Below are 22,613 nucleotides of genomic sequence, written 5' to 3'. Positions count from 1 at the left end.
AAAAAAAAAAAAAAAAAAAAAAAAAAAAAAGTTTTGTTTTTTCCATATCTGCACTTCTGATAATATAGGATAGTATTCTTGCACAGGAACCACCCACAAGCCTACCTTCCCTAAGATGACTAATATAGTAAAGTACACAGCCTTATGCATTCCCTTTAACACTGAAGTACAACATTAATTTAAAAAGCTGCTAAGGTAGATGAATAATAAAACAGTGAAACTTGACATTTAGAGGAGTTTGGAAGCAAGAAAGAACTCATTTCTATTGAAAAAGAATACTTAGTATTTCAGTAATTCCCAAATCATTTAAAGTTAAGTCTCAATCAGTATTCAGCTCTGAACAATCTCAAACATGTATGAATACTTCAGGGTTAAGGTTTCATAATCTTCCAGATTTACTTTCTGCTGTGAAAGAGGAGATGCTGTCTAGAGAACTACCCACTGATGAATCCCACATAGTCAGGAAAACCTCTGACTACTGTATACTTTAGGAACATTTGTGCCAGTGCCTCTGCTTTCTCAGGTGCCAAGTGGTGACTTGAGGAGGGCTATTCTGTCCAGTATATCCATGAGGACGAGTCAGGAAGAGGAGTCCATAACTAGATCACAGGAGGCCCATGGTATGACGGAACAACTTCTGGCACCAGAACTGTTGTGGAATGGTGCTCCCCTGTCTCTTACTCCCATTGAGATCACATAACTCAAGGGACTCAGAAAGTATCAGGTACACAAATTACTAGAACAAGCAGATCATAAAATCATGGAATGGTTTGGAAGGGACCTTAGAGATCATGTAGTTCCAGCTGCCCTGCCACGGACAGGGACACCTTCCACTAGACCAGGTTGCTCCAAGCCCCGTCCAACCTGACCTTGAACACTGCCAGGGAGGGGGCAGCCACAGCTCCTCTGGGCAACCTGTGCCAGTGCCTCACCACCCTCACAGTGAAGAATTTCTTCCTTATACCTAATCTGAATCTATCTTCTTTCAGTTTGAGACCATTACCCACCATCCTATCCCTGCACTCCCTGATAAAGAGTCCCTCCCCATCTTTCCTGTAGCCCCCTTTAAGTACTGGAAGGCCACGATAAGGTCTCCCCGGATGCTTCTCTTCTCCAGGCTGAACAACCCCTACTCTCTCAGCCTGTCCTCATAAGGGAGGTGCTCCAGCCCCTGATCATCTTTATGGCCTCCTCTGGACCTGCTTGAGCAGGTCTATGTCCTTATACTGATACTGGGGGTCCCAGAACTGGATGAAGTACTCCAGGTGGGGTATCACGAGAGCAGAAGGGGAGAATCACCTCCCTTGACCTTCTGGACACAGTTCTCTGAATGCATTCCAGGATAAGGCTGACTTTCTGGCCTGCTAGCACACATTGCTGACTCATACTCAGTTTTCATCCACCAATAGCCCCAAGTCCTTCTCTGTAGGGCTGCTCTCAATCTACTCTTTGCCCAGCCTGTATTTGTGTTTGGGATTGCCCCAACCCACATGCAGGACCTTGCACTTGGCCTTGTTGAACTCCATGAGGTTTGCACAGCCCACCTCTCAAGCCTGGCCAGGTCCCTCTGATGGCACATCCCTTCCCTCCAGCGTGTCGACCACTCCACATAAGTCATCGCCAAACTTGCTGAGGGTGCACTCAATCCCACTGTCCATGTTGCCAACAAAGATGTTAAACAGCACTGGCCCCAACACTAACCACTGAGGAATGTCACACATCACTGATCACCATTTGGACATTGAACGGTTGACCACAACTCTTTCAGTGTGATTATGAAGCCAATTCCTTATCCACCAAGTGGTCCATCCATCCAATCCATGTCTCTTCAATTTAGAGACAAGGATGTCATGTGGGACAGTGTCAAATGCTTTGCACAAGTCCAGGGAGAGGATGTCAGTTGCTCTTATCTACCAACCCTGCAACCCCATTATAGAAGGCCACCAAATTTGTTAGGCATGATTTGACCTTAGTGAAGCCATGTTGGCTGTCACCAATCACATCTTCCTTTTCCATATGCCCTAAAATAGTTTCCAGGAGAATCCTTTCCATGAACTTGCTGGACACAAAGGTGAGACTGACCGGCCTGTCGTCCTCTGGGTCTTCTCTATTTCCCTTTTTAAAAACAGGAAATTAAAAAATTTAAAAATCCCCCTTTTCCAGTCAGTGGGAACTTCACTGGACTGCCACGACTTTCCAAATATGATGGATAGTGATTCATCTGCTAGTTCCCTCAAGTCCTGTGGATGCATCTCATCAGGTCCCATGGACTGGTGCACATTCAGGTTCTTCAGATGGTCTCAAACCTGATCTTCTCCTACAACAGGCAGCTCTTTCTCCCAGTCCCTGCCTTTACCTTCTGTGACCTGGGTTATGTTGTTGTAGCACTTGCCAGTTTAATACCGAGACAAAAAAGTCACTGAGTACCTCAGCCTTCTCTACATCTCATGTGACCAAGTCTCCCTTTTCCTTCTGGAGAGAGCCCACATTTTCCCTAGTCTTTCCCAGTTGTACCTACAGAAGATTTTCTTGTTGCTCCTGACACCCCTGGCCAAATTTAATTCTGTCAGGGATTGGGCCTTTGTAATGTGATCCCTGGTTGCTCGGACTGTTTCTCTGTACTCCTCCCAGCCTATCTGTCCTTGCTTCCACCCTCTGTAGGCTTCCTTTTTGTGCTTGAGCTTGTCCAGGGGCTCCTTGTCCATCCATGCAGGCCTCCTGGTGTTCTTTCCTGACTTTCTCTTTTTTGGGATGCATCACTCCTGAGCTTGGAGAAGCTGATCCTTGCATATTAACCAGCTTTCTTTGGTCCCTCTTCCCTCCAGGACTTTATCTCATGGTATTCTGCCAAGTAGATCTCTGAAGAGGCCAAAGTCTGCTCTCCTGAAGTCTAGGGCAGTGAGCTTGCTGCGTGCCATCCTTGCTGCCTTAAGGATCTTGAACACCACCATTTCATGGTAGCTGCAGCCAAGGCTGTCCTCAAGCCTCACATACCCCCAACAGCCCTTCCTTACTGGTGAGAATAAGGTTCAGCACAGCACCTCTCCTCATTGGCTCCTCTATCATCCTGAGAAGGAAGTTATCAATGCATTTCAGGAACGTTCTGGATTGCTTATGCCCTGCTGCGTTGTCCCTCCAACAGATATCAGGGTGGTTGAAGTCCCACATGAGGACCAGGGCTTGTGAACATGAGGCTGCACCTACCTGTCTATAAAAGTCTCATCCACCTGGTTTTCTTGGTTGGGTGACCTGTGAGAGACCCCCACTATAACATGACCTGTCCCTGCCCTCCCTTTAATCCTGCTTCTGGTTACACACTTCACTCTTTCTCCTTTCAAACACCCTGTTACTTGTCAGTCAGCAGAGAAGATGATCAGCCCTGGAAGGAAATACTTGGAGATGCAGCTTGGCCAAGCAGTATGGCACTAGAGCACATGAAGGCTACATAACACTGTCTAAACTACTGCATCAGTGGGAGGAAAGCAGAAAGAATAAGCAAAACCACTGAGCCCAGGGCAGCCTCTTGCTGTCCCTGAAAGATGCTTATGTATCATCAGTAAAATTAATCTCATTAGTTGATACCCACTGGCTTATTGTTATTCTCCATCAGTCCCATTCTTTCCATTGCCTGATCCATATCAGTCCTGTCAGGAGCCACAGTTTTGCCAAGGCATAATGAAGAATTGAACCCCTACAGTGAAATGTAACATTAATTGTCAGATGGACTCAAACTTTATCATGGATTCAACCAAATCAGAAACTTGTTTCCATTTCACTGTAGAGATATTTGAAATTTGAAGTTCTAAGTCCAACTCTACAGAAAAGGCCCATCTTTCACTGACACTGTTCAGCTCCAACAGCCAGAGTAGTCAAGCTGGCAGCTCTCCTAACAGCTATTTTTCAATGCCATAAAGTAGAATGAAAGCCAGTTTAACTGGGATAGAAAGGTTATCAAGACTAAATTGGATGGTAGAGGTTAGATGATTCTGAATTAATAGAGCCAGAGGCCATCAGTGTTCCCTTGAGCTTGGGAGGACAGAAAGGACAGAATACGAGTTTCAAATTCTGATCTTCCGGAGTTCCCAACCAGTAAAGTAGATATTTAGGAGCAGTTCTGTTTAATATCCTCTTGAAACCATCCCAAGTTACTAAGTCATTTATCTTTCTTAGCAAATGTTTGTAATACAGTGAAATAATACGTAACATTTTCACTATTTTATTTAGAGACAGTACATCTTTAATTAGACAAAAACAATCTTAATAGGCAAATAAAGAGTCAGTTAGAGGTAACTATAGCAACACAAATTAATGTGTCCTATGTTATTAATTAAAATATTCTGATTAATAAAAATATTCTGATTTCAAAATCAGAAAGTAATTTTTAAAATTTTATGTATTTCTAGAATGTCCTGTATCAATATGTACAGTGCAGCCCTCACAAATAGTGCCTTGCCATGCTCAGAAGATACTTCTTTATCATACTAACTTCTTGGCATTTAAATTCCCAAGCTTTGCATTTGCAGAACTGTCATGTATTAATTGCACTTTACCTAAACCAAACCCACTGAAATAAAGTCTTTATACTGAGGTCAGCAGACACTGTATTAAGCTCTACTATAAAGGCAATCATTTCATACAGTGATACATTCCATATGGATCAGAGATTTGTTACTAGAGTGCACAGTAAAAGTATTTAACAAGGTGTATGAATTTGTTTTCACTTTCCCATAATGAATTCCACTTATAGAAGTTAACTTTTATATTCGAACACACCATATCAGAATATTTTCATATTCGTATTCGAACACACCATATCAGAAATTTGAGGGAATAATTTGGACCATTTCTTCAGAGTTTATTTTTTTATTCATATCAGGACAAACATGGTATGCCTTTTTGCTTTGACACCTGTAGCGTAAAAACAGTCACCACTTTTCTGAGGTATTTTATCCTCCACCATGAAGTTCTCAGCATATGAATATTTAGACTCTGGACAGTGCAACTAGACTATCGCTGGAGCATAAAAAGCTGAAAACAATCACTTAACCATAATGAACTGACAGTTCAAAGTTGTGTCTGCAATAGCAAAGATTGCTTATAAAGCATATACAAAATAACGTTCCTTTTTCCTAGGATGTTCAATTGTCAGATTCTGAAATAAAAGGAATGTGCAAAAAACAATGACCAGGGGAAAACTGATCCCTTTTCATATAAATAGGAGTAGAAAAAATGGTAGAAAAGAAGTTATTGAAGAAAAGGGGAGAAGACATCGCTAACTGCCCACTGGGTAAAAATACTGGGAGTAATTTGTTCATAGAGTATGTTCTGGGAGGATAGTATTTTAGGGATTTTTTTTTTATCTTTTTTTTTTTTTCTTTTACTATTACTAAGAACAAGAGAGAGCAATCCACACACATAATTATTGCAAAAAAGTAAAACAAGAAAAAATATCTTACACTTGTAGACAGATGTTATAGATACTTTTTAATAGAAGCTCTTCACATCTCTGAGACCCCAAATTGCATCCCATTTCTTTTGTTCTGTCACTTTATGTTTTTCTGCAAGCAAAACTCATTTCATTTGCTTGACAGGCAAAATTTCTAATACAAAGTATCTGATGCTGAATACCATTCTCAGTAGCTACAAGCCATGTTTCTAAATGAGTCTCTAGCTGGTATCTGCCAACTGCTTTAGCAATGTAAGTGTTATTAATGTTAATCAAAACCTATGATTTCACTTCTTTGTCAATCTATGCAGATCTTATACAGTGATGCAAATTTGATTATTGCATTCACTACTGTTCTTTCTTCCTTTTTTTCTTTTCTTTTTGCTCAAGAGAAGTAATGAACTGCTTGCCTAGTTGTGATTTTTTTTTTCAGCATCTTACTAATATTCAGCAAATCCATGACATGCCCAATCAACATCAATCAAACTTACAAAAACCAGTGTTCTGGAGCAGCTGGTATCACTCTGCTCTTATCCCATTTAATCAAATCTGTTATTTTAATGGATGTAAATATTACATTTGTGGTTGCAAACATGACCATTAACTACACCTAATGTAGAACAGCTGCCATACAAATGTTTTCTTATGTGAACTGCTACCTCTTATTTTTCATTTTGGCATTAATGATCAATAACACTTTTCATGAAAGAGAAGCAGAGAGTGAAGGCATAGGCACTGCTTGACGATATCCTAACTAGCACTGCCAAAGTTCAAACAGATGTTATACTACTATTGTCACTTGGTTTCATCTCACATTTTAATACAATGAAGCCAGCAAAGCCCATTAGTCAATAAAGTAGCATTCTAATTTTAGTTACGTAACTCAGCATCACCCAACAGCAGTTTCTTTTGGGAGGCAAATACTGATTTTACTGAATTTGTACATACATCATTTAAATACTCAGAAAAAGTTGAATGCACTGGAAAGTACTTCAGACCCCTTTATCTATTCCTTCTTTAGAGTACCTTCATGTGTTTCTTTAACCTACTTCTTGAGTAGTTCAATGTAGGTACGTTGACCCTACACAACAAGAGAGGAAACCTTAAAATATGGTTAGCAATTTGTCTGGTAAAGACATAGAAGAAAAGATCCCAAGAAATCAAAGATTACTATAAATCACTGTGCACAAATTCTTGATTTTCATAACACAAAGGATCTTGCTATTATATGAAAATTTATGCCACTGGATATGCACTGTTCATGTATTAAGTAACCTGTACTTTCAGTGAACCTAGATAAATTCTTTAGGCTCTTGAAATGAAACTATACTGCTTAGACACCCAGGCCACACTTGTCTCTACTGTGGCCATCTATCTTCCTTTCCACTGTTTGGTCAGGAAGGAAAAATACTGCAATGATAACAAGCTCCTGACACTACACTGAACAAAACAATTCTCTGCTAAGGTCGCTCACTCAGGAGACACAGAAGCTGTTGCTTTGCCCGCAACTGCTCTGCCAACTTTCTGTACACATAGTTCCTGAAATCAAGTCTACTCACACTCTCCATCAATATTAACTCAGCCTTCTTGAAAAGCACACATTTAATCAGATTCTAAGTAGATTGATATCCTACTGTTTATTACCAAATAGGCTGGTAATAAAAGTGCGTTGCAAGTTACCAAACTGAGTCATCTATTATTATCGAGTAATTCTATAAATAACTTTCAGCCTGTCACTGTGGCATTTCATTACTATTTTCCCCATCTCAAGATGAACTTAGGAAGTTCGAATGCAGGTACCTCAGAAGAAAAGCCAGTAGGAGCACATAGTATCAGTGATGCAATGGGATTTAATGGTTCTGAACCAGCAGAATCTGCTGGAGAGCAAAGTACTCCAGGTCTGTATGTACAGTGTAGGTACATGTGCAATTCCCTGTTCTGAAGATGAGACACATGGTGGAAATTGACCAGTTTCTTTCTTTAAATCCTTATCATCCTTGGTATTAGCTGAGAAACAAGAATTAACTATGAAATTTCCTAGTTGATTACTGGCCCAAATCTACTTTATATATTATTCAAGCATTTATTTTTTAATAAGTCATAGCAAAATCTTTCCCTTTCAAAGACCAAAGAATTTCCTTTCACATCCCATTTTTCCTACTCTTTTCATAGTGCTGACTTTTATTTGCTCTACAGCTGTAATTCAGAAATAATGCAGTCATACTCCAGTGGATTTCATTATCCTTTAGAAAACTATGACATTGTGTAGGAGGCACACCCCCTCCTTTTGCAAAAGACCCTGAAGGACCATAATCATTAAGTTCTGTCTGGACTCCTTCTGACATACTGTTTCATCAAATAAATTGGGGTGGGGAGGGAGGACACAGAATATTGCCGACAGTATCTTGTTAAGAAACTACAAAACTGATGCAACTTTGCTCCTAGACAACTATTTGGGATTGTTATTAACATAGGCATTTATTCTAACCTTTTCTTTGTATCCTGATGATGTTGTGTGCTTTAAAATGGCAGACTCTTACATAGGGTATTTAAGGATTTTCTTTTAATTTTGGTCTTCTCTCACTAATTTTTATATTGTGTTTCACATGTGACACCTATTCACATCAGTTTAATTACCTTAATAATTGCTTTCCTTTTTAAAATTATTAAAATGGAGATATAACAGCAATATGATCATATCTAACTTAGTATTTCCAGTATACTGAATGATAAATACCAAGCAGCTTAAACCCCCATCACTTTACATGTCTGGAAGTATTACAGTGGCAGTAATCATGACAATGATAAATGAACAACAGAAAAGAAGAGGACAGACTGTCATTTGCAAACTTGGAACTTAACTATTCATTATGTTTGGACAGACTCCATTCTAAAAATAAGTTTTGTGGGTAAAGTCAATTGTAGATGAATGATGGTAACAACAGGACTTGATTAAGCAACCACAGTAAAAGATACCACAATGCATCTTAAATTTATCTTACACACACATTTGACACTTCAGTGACATCTTCACATGTCATCATTTATGCCAAGTCAATTAAAGATTTTTAATTAAAGATATTTGGGAGAAATGCAGTGATGATGCTACTTACATTGCCTGCAATAGCTTCCAAATGTGAAAGCACTTTAGATATGAAAAACCACTGCATTCAGTGAAGTAGTGCACCATAACACCAAAGACCTACAGCTGACAGATTATGCTATGATGGTTTATTAGATTAAAAGTGCAAAGCTATTACACTGCTCATGGTCCCTTTTTCTCTGATAACATTTGCTCAAATAACATTTGCACCCTGTAAAAATATAAATAACTTTTAATTAAATTAATAAAATGAGCTTACAGAAAGAATTGTGAAGACAGAAACATAAGAATCCACCAAATAGCAATTACTTTCCACATGATTAACAGTGGGAATGCTCATGTATGTTGACCTGACCTGAGTGTTACCCTATGTGTTTCTGCCACTGGTCCATTTTTGCTAGAACAAGTGTTGGTGCACCACCACTGCACACAGGTCATGGTACTGCAGAAACTTTTAGGAAGATGCTATTTTTAATAAATCAGATTTTTATAATGTATACCTTAGAATGTAGGTTTATATTTTATTATTTTATGAATTTCAGATTATATTGACCTAAACTGCATACCATGCCAAAGGTATTCAGCTAACAAGAGAGTCTGATGCGTCAAAAATATCTGCACAATTATGTGTCCACAAAACAATACACTGAAGCCTTTTTGTTGTAACATTTCCTGCAATTCTTAGATTGACTGCAGCTATCTTCTGTACTTGAAGCTCATATTTTATTGAGTTCAGACCAACATTCTGACGATAAATGGGTATAGCATTAAATTATTTCTCACCTGTGAAAATGTTAGAAATAATAATAATTAGAATAGAATTAGACATTGGAATAGGTGCAAACAACCATCACTTTAATGGGAAAAATTCTATGAATGCTAAAACAACGACTGGTGAAATTTTTCTAAAAAGGTAGCTGTAGTACATAAAATTGTTTCTTGATATATGATTATTAAATGTAATATGTGACAATAGCCTCAAGCAGCTTCTTCTAACCCACAAAATACTGAGGAGAAAAGAAATAAACAAGACATTTGAAAGCTTAAACTAGTCACATTTTCATTAATTGTATGATCAGAATTGCAAGGAAAAGAGTTTTGGGGCTCGAGTGAATATCCATTAGCTCACAACCAAAAGAAAACTTGAAACACTGAGGTCACAGAAAAGTCAACCTCTGGCAAGGAAAGAATATTTTTCAAACAAAAAGTCAAGTACCAAGGCCAACCACCGAATGCACTGAATGCAGATGTCTAGGAATTTTTGGATGTGACAAGTACAAGGACCTCTGTCAAAGAAACTGAGTCAGGAAAGCCCGAGAGAAGACAAGACAGACAGGGGGAACATATGTTATGTTTCAGCTATGCACTTAAATCTTCTCTCAGAAAGGTCACTCGGAGGAGAGGTAATCAGATTATGCAGACTGATTGATGAAAAATGATCCAAATTCACTCTGTGGCACAACTAGCTGGATGTTCTATTTATTGACAATTAAGTTATTGCAAGTCCCAAAATAAACACTTTGAGTTGATTTTATTCCTGATCCCCAACAAATTCAATTAGGTTTATCCTGGAATCAGAAATATGGACATGCTAGTACAATTTTCTAAAAACAAGTAAAAAGTAAAGGAGGAGAGAAGGACAAAAGGGGGATGTCAGTTAACAGAGTAGCAAAAGATGAACAAACAGGATGGAGAAGAGTGTTACTGAATGATTAACTTGACATGACCTCCTAATTGTGCCTCCTGTGCTAACACTTCCTACAATACTGAATGAGCTGATGGGTTCTGCAGTTCAGCACTTTCATACAGAGAATGAGTACAACACATATAACAAGTCAGGCAGTAAAACTGATGAAAATAATGAAAAGAAATTTTCAGTGGAATTTTAGTTCAGATATTTCTGAAATGTTTTTTTCAGGTACACATAAACTCAGACTAAAATCTCTAATAAAATGAGTCAAAACATTTCACTCCAAACAAAATATACAGAACCACACAAATTTACTCCAACCACTAGCCAGCCAAAAAGCAAGAATGAAAGGGCACCTAGAATAGAAAGTAATGGAAAGAGAAGGTGAGGGAAAAGTCATAGTCTAGATAAACTTATTTGGGTCTTAATAAATCCCTGCAGCACACAGAATAAAAAACAAAAAACAAAACAAAAAAAACCACACACACAGGAAAAAAACAAAAAAACCCAACCAAAAAAAAAAAAAAAAAAAAAAAAAAAAAAAAACCCACACCATTAATCTGTTTTTGTTTTATCTTAACGTATTTCTGAGAGAGTGAGTTTCTGAGAGAAAGCTGCAGGTAGTGCCTGCAAAGTCACTCAGCCAAAATAGCAGCTGCAAAGAATGGTGAGGAAGGATGTTGCAAACTTAAAGTGTTTCAATCACTTCCTGTTCAAAACTTGTTTACTTGAAAAAAAAATATTCCCACCTTCCCCATTAACAAAAGCAATCACTTTCTGGAACAATTTCTTGCAGACAGAGCTTGTGTATTAACTGGGTCAGCTAATAGCTCTGAAAGGTGTGAAGACCTAAATTCTCTACACTAATTCTCTACACTAATTCTCCATAGCAGTAGAAAGGAATTGATTTCAAAGAAAACAAACATTTTGCTGATGTTATTACCATGAGGTCGTGTCTATATTTGAATTTACAAACCTAAAGACAAGCAGCATTTCTTGATTAGTATGATTTATAATGATACAAGAGATGTGAGTGAAAACTAGCCTCTCTCAGGTATGTTTCCTTAAAATCTTCCCTTAGTATCTAGCTCCATGCTATTTTCTACTTTTACCATGTAGAATTTGAGTCATTGAGCATCACCCTTACCAAGACAGTGGGCTGTGATTTTATTTTATATGCAATATATGCATATGCAATATGTCAAAAAGGAATACATGTGGTAGTATATAGAGGTTTTTAAACTAACAGGGGCCCAGTGCTGCCATCAACACTTAAAAATTACTGACTTCAGTAGCAGAATTTGGCAATACCACAGGGACTATGATTCTGTTTTCTTTCAACAGCTGGATGTGTGCTTCCTCAATCCATGTATTTATAGCCATTGATAAAGAGGTGTAGCCCGTGCACCAGGATTTCCCTCTGTCATTCAGGTCTGTCATGTTCTGCCATGCAGCCTGCCTTCATCATTGCAACCAGCTCCACTCATTATTGACTTGTAGTGACCAAGATGAAGGCATACTTTGCAAACACTGATCAGGAAGCCAGCCATTTTATCTCCCTTCTCTATGCTACTGTTAACTTTACAAGAATGAATGTTGTACATCTTCAGTGCAAAACATAAATCTGCTCAGAACTTCAGAGCAGCAAAATAGCTTTGCAATTTTACACCAGTTACAGACCCATAATTGTGTAAAGCAATATAGAGAAAGTGTTACAGAAGATCCATAAATTCCTGCAGTACACTGAGCCATGTAGAGTGCCTTCAGTCTACAATGATAGTATGGGAGTACAATGTAACATCAATCCATAAAGTGGTGTCTACTTCTTTGAAATCATTAGATGACTCATTAGGGTAGACAAAGTGCTAAGAAGAATCACTGTAATCAGTAACCTGCACAGCAAGCTAAATGATTTTAGGAGAGGGAGGGAATAGAGGAAGGGGAAAGAAAGAAGAAAAAAAAAAAAAAAAAAAAAAAAAAAAAAAATCCAGGTACAGATACATACAATCCTATCATTATATAAGAGGGTGCAAGTAATTATTATCTTGTGTAGTATGAATGCTGTCATAAAGTAACACAGAAAAATGAAGCTTCTCCATGGTCCTGATACTCATACTGCTAGCCAGCCTGAGGAGCACAGCATCTTGTTCCATCACTAGTCAGTCAGAGAACTTTCTCAGAATAAGACACTGCTTGATGAAAAAATCTGACAGAATCAAATCCTAAAGAACTTTTTAGTAATTACCCATTAGTATATTTTATTCTGAGTAGTATTTATCTTCATTATGGTCAACACGCATTTTTTACATTTTATGGATTGCTATGATATCTGAACATCTACCTTCTAGTACTTTCCTAAGCAATACAAGTGACAACTTTCAGGTGATTTTCCATCCTTGTTCTTCCTAATATTTTCTTGGGGGTTTTTTGAGAGGTTTTGTTTTAAGATTGGCTATTGGTGACTTTTGTTTTGCTGGTAATTAGGCATATTGCTAAATATTTATGCTATGTTTATGAATGAGACTATCAACAGTACAATTTAATGATAATTATAGAACATAAATGCTGAAGTACTAATTGCACTAGAAATGTGAAGTATTTCATCAAGTTCAATAATAAAATTCCACAGCACTGTGTAGACACTGCATTTTCCCTTTGATGTTATCATAACAGTTTTCAGTAGCAAATAACCTAAAGTGCCTCTGACATTATATTATCTCCAAATGTAATTTTCATGTTTAACTGCTAGTTTCTGTAGTATTATTCATATCACCCTGCCTGCTTTAAAATAAAAACTAATCTGTTCCTAATCCAGCTACAAATAACATGATAAATAAATCAGAAAGAAAAAATTACTCTTTGAAATGACATTATAACAAACCATGATTGAAAAAGCAGTATTACAAGCATTACCCGTTGACTCAATACCCTCAGGCAAAATCATGTGTAATAGTATTGATGGAAAATAGTGCAGTGGAATTTATTCTAATAATTCTGGGCATGAATAATTTTTGAAGGTAATAGAAGCCAGGATCATAAATTCTCATTTCCTTTTACCACTGGACATGTCCTGTGCTTTTAATCAGAAATATACTTGAATATTTCTCTTACAGCTTCTCTAATTCTAGTTATAGGTTTATTCTTATTAAATTTCTGAAAATAAAAAGATTCACCGAGTAAAATAGAATAATTGGGCTAATTTTAGTATATTCTATGCAGTTATTTTATTAACTATTTCATAACATGTAGTAACAAAATATCTTCAGGTTTTGTACATGCAAAGTACTTACTCCAAGTAGTTCTGATGAAGAGTGAAGAGAAAGAAAAGACCAGTGCTGAAGAGCTGACACTCAAAAAAAAAAAAATAAATTAAAACCCTGTTGATTTAACTGAATGAGCACTTTTTTATTTGCTAAAATTTAGTTTGTAAGCAAGACCATGCTGTGCATAAAATGGAACTATTCTCTGTTTAAAATGACAGATATGCAGTTACTGTGTTGTGAAACACTATGTAGTTATGCATTCAATCTCTTCTTACAGTTTTAATAAATGTGTAATACATTACCATCCAGACTACAAGAGTATGTTTTCAGTTTGGGGCACACAAAGTGAAGAGAAACTTGGAAGTTCCTGTCTGACAACCTAGGCAAAAATTTTAACATGTTAAATAGCACATTGTTGTAAACACAAAGAGAACAAAACTTTATTGCCCCTGTAGTTCTTTGACAATCTGTGTCCTGTCACAGTCCTTACAAATATTAATTGGGATTACTTCCTGTTACACTTTAGCTATGCTTCTGTTTTGCTTTAAGTCTATGTTACTGACAGTAGCTTATCAAATACTGTTAAGCTCGCTTATTGTCATTTTCTTTATTAAAGCTTCACATGAATGAAACAATAAAAATGCAGAATCCTGGATTTTATGAAACACAGCTGAGTGTAATTCATATGGGATTATTAAAAACAAACTGCTTGAAAAAGCATTATTGGGGTTGCAAAATCAAAGACCTGCAATTTAAGAAATCCCAGAATGTGGTTGATTATATTTTACCCTTAATTCAGTTTTCCTCTGTATTTGCATAGAGACGATGTTTTCTTCAAAGAAATACTGCTTCCTTCAATTCATGTAACAGACTTCTTTCACTAGGCAGGAAATACACTGTGCCACAGGGCTAACAAATATTTGCTGACAGCACTGACAACAATCTTGGGTTGCAGATTGTGAGATCAATCAGTCTTAGCAAGTTGAGCCTTTACAGTATGTTTCTGTTCTAGCTCCCCCTCTTCCCTACTTCCCTATACTGAGTTGTAGCCTTGATCTCTCCCCTCAGATTTCTAATGTAACTTCAGGCTCCACTCATACCATATCCAAAGTGAGATAAACAGAGGTTACTCACTTATTTGGGGCAATTGAAATTTTACCTATTTCTTGTTGCCAGCTTAGAGCTTTAGCCTCATGAATTTAATTGTTTTATAGTCCACCAAACTTCCACTCATGTCTCCTTAGTCATTCTTTCTTCATGCCGCCTTTCAGCTCAGTCTCTTCAACCAACCCAGATTCTTGTCCACAATGCAGCTGCTAATTGGATATACCCTTTCCATACCCCATTGCCTTGTCCAGCCACCCTGCCCTTCCTTATCAAATCTGTACATCCACCATAGATTTCTATTCTCACTCCCACTCCACATTCCATTTTCCTCTTTGGGTCTGGCTCTTTCCTTTTCCAGCTTCCTCTCTACCTAGCTTCCTCTCAATCAATTTATTTTTTCTTTTAACAGAAAATCTGAGACTACATTACCTGCCCCACATTCCATAACTTACCCAAGCATACTGATTGAATAACTGAGTTAAAACACCTGAAAATAGTTGGCTCTGTACTGTTCTGGAAACTAAAATTAATTAAAAAATACAGTCAAAATATTTTGGATCTGCACCTACTTATGCACTTTGAGAGCTCTCTCATTTCATTAGCAATAAAAGTGAAGAGCAATACCGTTCACTGTACTGTTCAGAAAAAAACACCACACCAAGCAAAGGAAACGATTAGGGACATTTATTTTTGTGTTAGATGTACAGCTTGCTATTAAATTTAGCTAAATATATACATGAATTATATGCAGACTTTGTACAAAATGAACTATCATATGCTACATGTGAAACATTTAAACTGCTAAGAGAACAATGCAGAGAAGCACACTATGGAAGAAAATGCATAATCAGTTTTTAATCTACCAAGAGGTAAGAAAAGTAGATTATTTCAATTCTTAATTTTTAAAAATAGACCAGGTGCAAAAAGAACAAATCCCCCAAATCACATATGCAATTTTCACTTTCCTGAGAGAAAGTGAGAAGAATTGGAACATAAATGAAATTATGTGCATCTGTTTACAATGACTCAGTGTTTAATTGTAGTAATGATTGTGTGAACAACTGATCACACTGGAAATCAATATTATAAACTTTGGATCTTTATGTTTACTTTAGCTTTAATCCAGTCATTATTGCAGACATCTAAAGCAAACTCTGCAGCTGCAGCATGTTTAATTCATCAAGCTGCTCTCAAGGCTGACTGTCTCACTGTTGTAACTTCACAGTTTTAGAGCAGCATCTGCCAAAATAAGACTATAACATCCAGTTTTTAAAGAATCATAAAAAATGTCCCTTTAACTGTGCAACTTCTGCGGGCATCTTTTTGCAGTGAAAGGTGGTGTGGAGTAAACATTCTAAGATGAACCAAGAAGACTGAATTTGAGGCTATAACTACTGAATACACAAACACGTGAATATTACACATCTTTATGTAATAAAATGAGGGTATAGGCTCATAGCCAGCTCTTCCCAGTGATATGTGTTTTTGAGAAAGAACGTATTGAGTAGTAATAGAAAAGAATCAATGCCTGGAAAACAAAGATGGCTTTTTATTAGGAGACCTGTTTACAAAGTTTTGGGAAGTGCAGGTAACAGCCCAGCCATCTGCAGTCAGTCTGGCTTCCTCAGAGCTTTTTCCATCCTCTAAGCCAAGCCATCACATGAACATAACTCTTCCGACCAACAGAGTCAATGCTGGGTAAGTCTTATTTCAAAATAAAAGCTACTGGCTAAGTGTCATGCCAGCAACAGTGACTTAAACTGAGCCAGAGAAAAATTTTAATATCATGGGGGAGGGTAGAAGTTCCAAGTATGTTGCCAGGCATGACTGGATGGGCTGCCTGCTGCACACACTGAGAAGCAACTGTCTGTGAAGCAACTATTTGGGCAAAATATGGGTAGTAACAGAACTCAGCAAACTTACATACACCCTTGAGCCAGCTCATCAAAGCATTACAGTCATTTACCTGGACTGCAATCACACTTTCATCCGGCTTTACAAATGTAAGCAAAGACAGACAAGGCAAGCCCTGCCTGAAGAGTCAGTTAAGGATTTTCCTGAAGATAAATGGTTTCTGCAGGCAAGTGGTTAAAAACTGTGCAATAGTGATCTTCATAGTGCAGAAGAAATCCCAGGATAAATTTCTTCTTCCATGCTTATACTGATTTCACAAGGAAAGCTAAATATTCTCCTTAAAAAATATTGGGAGCATAGGATTTTACTGTTTTCATTGTAACTGTACAGAACTTAATGTTTTGCAAAGCAAAAAGCACTGAAGTTTTCAGAGCATCTTCTGAATTTACTATTCAGAGCAGTTATATAAACCGCCTCTCTTGCTATTCAGCAACTAAATATCATTTAATGCCATTCAAATTCACACAATGGATTTTCAATGCAAAATTGTCATCAATCATATACAGTCTTCTGCACAGAGTGTCATTTTTTTTCTAATATTCCTTTACAATAGAAAACATTAAGGCACCTATTTCCTGTCTTAAATTTCACAAGACATAAAACTAATAAGTGCTTTCTGCTCCAATGACTCTTCAGAATAATACTGAGCTTGTGATCCTCCTCTTACAAAAACTCAACAACCTACAATGTTAGTGCAAGAACATTCATATGCTAATAATTTAATCAATCTATTCTATCCTAGAACCCCCAGCTACACTTTTACAAAAAAGCAATGCTAATTATTTCAATCACTTTATGCCTTGAACTGCATATAGTAATAACTGGACTTAAAAGTGATTTTCTGGAATATTATTGTGAAAACATATGGGTTTATATAAGATAAAAATCTAAATCTACAAAACAAACCCAACCCTCAGATCCCACAACCAGCTTGAATGAAAGAGCAATAGGGAATCCCATTGCAGCTGAAACTGTGTGAAGTACAGTGACAAAGTTTTAAACATCCTTCTTTAGCATAGCTACAAGGAGTAGTTTCCATATAGTTACCAAAACATAAAAACAACCAAAAAGCAGCTAATTTTCTGACAATATGGGTTCTGAAGTATTTGGTAATGGTACTAGTTTCAAATTAATTCAGATAAGGGAGTTTAATTAGGAAGTGAGAGTAAAAAAGGCTGACAAATAGTGCATTTTAAAAACTCAAATTTATCCATGGTATAAGTGGTAGGGCTGGGATTTCCACAGCACAGTAGATCTTTCATAAGCATCTTCTGTACTGAGCTCTGGGCATCTTCACACCAACCTCTACACAGAAACATGGATTCTGCCAGCTGAGAATCACTGGTATGCAACTATCCAGGATTCCCAAAGGAAAGACAGTTCTAGGGACCAATATTTCTACTTAACATATATATGGTCACACAAACAACATCTCATTGCTTTGTGAACAGAAATATTCAGCAAAACACTAATGAATTATGCTTTGTTGGAATAATCCAATAGAATCTAGTTTACCAGGCACTTTTAAAAATCTAAGCTTATTTGAGCTCCTGCCAGCTTGCCCATCTTTTCAACAACTTGTTTGACAGGCTACTGGAAGCCTGAGTTCAAATAAATCATTTTAATGACATCAGAGCCAGAGTCCCCAGAACTTACTGGCTCCAGGAGCCTGGAGCAGCAAGCCAAGGTGAGCGCCTCAGAGCTTGCAGCCCGAAGAGCTGTCTGAGCCTTGGAGGTTTGGAACAGTCTGATCTGTGGATTGTTTCCAAAGCTGAGATTCAAAATGCATTTCCCTTTGCAGAAAGCATCAACATTTTGATTTTTCTCTCTGATTAAGAGAACAAGCAAATTTTGAATGATCAAAATTCTTCATTAAACTCTTCTTCTTTCTCCTAGTTATAGGGAAAGGTAAAACACTAAGTGATCAGAATTGTTCATTAAACTGAATGATTTTTCAGTGGTTAACTACTTATCTTTACAGCAGCTTTCCATTGTGGAAATTCGGTTTTACTGTTGAGAAATGAGATCAAGGAAGATTAAATGACCTGCTTAAAACTACAGAGAAAATTTGGCTACAGTGCAACCAAAGTTGCAAGCTAAGTCAAACCTCTGGACCATCCTCCTTCCTCAGGCCATATTACAACAATGTGTATGCTCTCTTCAGATCACACAATTGTCACTTCATGCCAAATGTCAAAATTTCCTCTCATGTTGCCTTTTCACAAGCCAAATCAGGATTAAAAGAAAATGTTCAGAGAACACAAAACCCTGAAATTTGTTTGAATATGCCCTCTGATGTCACATGTCTGAACTGGTACATGACTGACTGTAATCACGTCGGGCTACCAGCCTGACACAATGACCTGTTACAAAGTGATACAAAAAAAGACTTATGTCCTAGGCAAGAACTGACCTACAGCAGAGTAAGAAAAGACGCAAATAGAGTAGGTCACCTGCAGGTATTATTTCCAGACTGCATATGAATGCCTTCCACATATGTTAAGAGCTATTCTTGATTGTTTCTCTGTTGAGCCACAACACCAGAAATATATTCAAAATTTTACACATACATTTCACGTGATTTATCTATTTACTTAAGACATTTCAGGTTCAAAGTCTGGACAGTGCGCAGCCCTGAAGAATCTAACTGATAAAACATCACATTATTTTCAGCCTGCTCATTCAACCTTTGCTTTAAACACTAACAGTTATCAGGGTTCTGTTTCCTCAACAGGAATGGAAGTTTGTGGGACAACCGTCTTCACAATCATACAACCATAGAATCACAGAATTGTTTGGGTTGGAAGGGACCTTAAAGATCACCCCATTCCAACCCCCTGCCCTGGGCAGGGTCACCATCCACTAGTTCACGTTTCTCCAAGCCCCGTCCAACCTGGCCTTGAACACTGCCAGGGAGGGGGCAACCACAGCCCCTCTGGGCAACCTGTGCCGGTGTCTCACTAGCCTCACAGGGAAGAATTTCTTCCTTATGTCTAAACTAAATCTATTCTCTTTTAGTTTGAAACCATTACCCCTCATCCTATCCCTACACTCTCTGATAAAGAGTCCCTCCCCATCTTTCCTGTAGCCCCCTTTAAGTACTGGAAGGCCACTATAAGGTCTCCCTGGAGCCTTCTCTTCTCCAGGCTGAACAACCTGAACTCTCTCAGGAGGTGCTGAGAAGGGAGGTGCTCAGCCCCCTGATCATCTTTATGGCCTCCTCTGGACCTGCTTGAGCAGGTCTGTGTCCTTCTTACACTGATACTGAGTGTCCCAGAACTGGATGCAGTACTCCAGGTGGGGTCTCACAGGAGCAGAGTAGAGGAGGAGAATCACCTTCCTTGACCTGCTGGAAACATGTCATTTGATGCAGCTCAGGATACAGTTGGCTTTCTGGGCTGTGAGTGCACATTGCTGGCTCATACTCAGTTTTTCAATATCAATAACTCCAAGTCCTTCTCCACAGAGCTGTTCTCAATCCACTCTTTGCCCAGCCTGTAACTGTGCTTGGCATTGCCCTGACCCATGCGCAAGACCTTGCACTTGGCCTTGTTGAACTCCATGAGGTTTGCACAGCCCACCTCTCAAGCCTGTCCGGGTCCCTCCAGATGGCACATCCCTTCCCTCCAGCGTGTCGATGGCACCACACAGCTTGGTGTCATCGGCAAACTTGCTGAGGGTGCACTCAATCCCACTGTCCATGGCACCAACAACGATGTTACACAGCACTGGCCCCAACACTAACCCCTGAGGAACACCACTCATCACTGCTCTCCCCTTGGACATTGAGGTGCTGACTGCAAATCTTTTGAGTGTGACCATCCAGCCAATTCCTTATCCACCAAGTGGTCCATCCAGCAAATCCATGTCTGTCCAATTTAGAGACAAGGATGTCATGGCAGGACAGTGTCAAATGCTTTGCACAGATCCAGGGAGAGGATGTCAGTTGCTCTTCTCTTATCCACCAACCCTGCAACCCCATTATATAAGGTGACCAAGTTTGTTAGGCATGATTTGACCTTAGTGAAGCCATGCTGGCTGTCACCAATCACCTCCTCCTTTTCCTTGTGCCCTAGAATAGTTTCCAGGAGGATCCTCTCCATGATCTTGCTGGTCACAGAGGTGAGATTGACTAGCTTGTAGTTCCCCAGGTCTTTCTTTTGTCCCCTTTTTAGAAATGGGGGTCATGTTTCCCTTTTTCCAGGCAGTGGGTGCTTCACTGGACTGCCACAATTTCTCAAATATGATGGACAGTAGCTTAGCCACTTCATATGCCAGGTCCCTCAGGACATGTGGATGCATCTCCTAGAGCTTTGGCCTTTCTATTCTGATCCTTGGCTGCTTGGACAATTTCTGTGTATACCTCTCAGGCTGTCTGTCCTTGCTTCCATCCTCTATAGGCTTCTTTTTTATGTTTGAGCTAGTCCTGGAGCTCCTTGTTCATCCATGCAGGCCTCCTGGCAGTCTTACTTGACTTCCTCTTTGTTGGGATGCATCACTCCTGAGCTTGGAGGAGGTGATCCTTGAATATTAACCAGATTTCTTGGGGCTCTCTTCCCTCCAGAGCTTTACCCCATGCTACTCTACCAAGCAATGTAAACAGTGCCAGGCATTGTGTCTTAGGAACCACGTATGTCAGGTGTTCTGGAAGCTGAAGAGCTTTTTATATCCAGTGACAACACATAGAGAACCAGAGGGAGCAGAGAGAGATTCAACCAGCCAGACTACAGCAAATCTACAGCTGTTTATAACAAAGATTGGATGAGCCATGAGGAAGAACAGGATCACAACAGTTATGAACTGCAAGCTGCAACCTCAGATAACATCCAGGGACACAGTGTGAGAAAAAAAAATAATAAAGCCAGAATAACAGAAGTTAAAACACAATCAGCTTAAATTACAAACACAGCTTTTCTTGATGATGAAAATTTTGGGACTTGAATTTCATTTCAGTGCTTACAGTCTGGCATCTAAGCTGTATTTAAAACTGGTTAATTTTAGTTTCAGCAGAAAGACATAGCTTATGTTTTCCAGAGCTACAACAGCACTCTAGGTAACTCACAAGGGCCTATTGGATCCTTTCAATACTGGGGTAAGGAAAGTAACTTTTTAAACTAACATTTTACACCACTAAGGTGTAGCCACCCTTTTTATAGTCATTTCCTGGATTTTGAAGTGGTATTAATAGTACTCAGGAGAAAGTAGGCAGCAACATTGGTGTCTACAAAACTATGTCAGATAAAGAAGAAATGGAGACTTGGATGAAATTAATCCCAGAGACAAAGTAAAAGCATGAAGAGTACATACAGATGTCATATCTATGGTGGAGCAAACCTCAAAATTAAAGATGATGCTAAGTTTATAAGCCAACTGGACCGTAGCATTTCATATTCTAGAGATCGAGGAAGTTTTTCCCTAATTAATATTCTTACTGCAGAAAAGCACACACTTGACTCTGAGAGCCATTTCATGGTAGAACAGTAATTCTACATTGTCTTACCCACCCCTCTCATGGTGAAGAATGGAAAAATTCAATGGTACGGAGCCCAGCTTCAGACACTCTCCGCAGTGCCCTTCTGCATGACAAGGCTCTAGCTCACAGCACCAGAGTTTGGTAAAGGAGCAACCAACCACCTTTGCAGCTCCTGAATCTTTTTCCAAGTTGCTGACACTCTAAAAGGGGATAAGCACTCATAATTCCAGGAGAGCTACTCCTTTAAAATTAGAAAGCCTGTGGTTTGCCAACTACTTTAAAAATCACTTTAAAAATAATAAAACGTTAAAGTGAAAGTAAATCACACATCTATTGCATTCTCATTCAAGCAGATGATAGTTACTCAGCTTAAAGACAGGTGTTTAAAAATAAAACAGGGTTTAGAGCTGTATCTTCTTTAGTTAGATCCATTAGATCTCTCTCCATTTTACCCAGTTAAAAAGGTTTTAGGATGTTGTCAAAACTTGCTAATGACTACTCTAGTACATCACAAACTTTTAAAAATTGCAGAAACGAGCCTTTCAAATCTAAGTATGTGACAAACTATATATATATATATATATATATATATATATATATATATATATATACACACA

The 22,613-nt window shown here is 38.4% G+C and overlaps 1 protein-coding gene across 2 annotated transcripts in view; it reads right to left on the bottom strand.

Annotated features, from left to right (window-relative positions):
• DNTT (DNA nucleotidylexotransferase) overlaps positions 1–22,613 on the bottom strand; it is a 103,395-nt gene that overhangs the window by 1,143 nt on the left and 79,639 nt on the right. The gene's annotated exons all lie outside the window — the stretch shown is intronic.

Source organism: Athene cunicularia, assembly GCF_003259725.1.
Source record: "Athene cunicularia isolate RWA chromosome 6 unlocalized genomic scaffold, athCun1 chr6_part1, whole genome shotgun sequence".
Classification (NCBI taxonomy): Eukaryota; Metazoa; Chordata; class Aves; order Strigiformes; family Strigidae; genus Athene; species Athene cunicularia.
The sequence above is the reverse complement of the archived record's forward strand: the minus strand, read 5'-3'. Positions and strand labels throughout refer to the sequence as shown.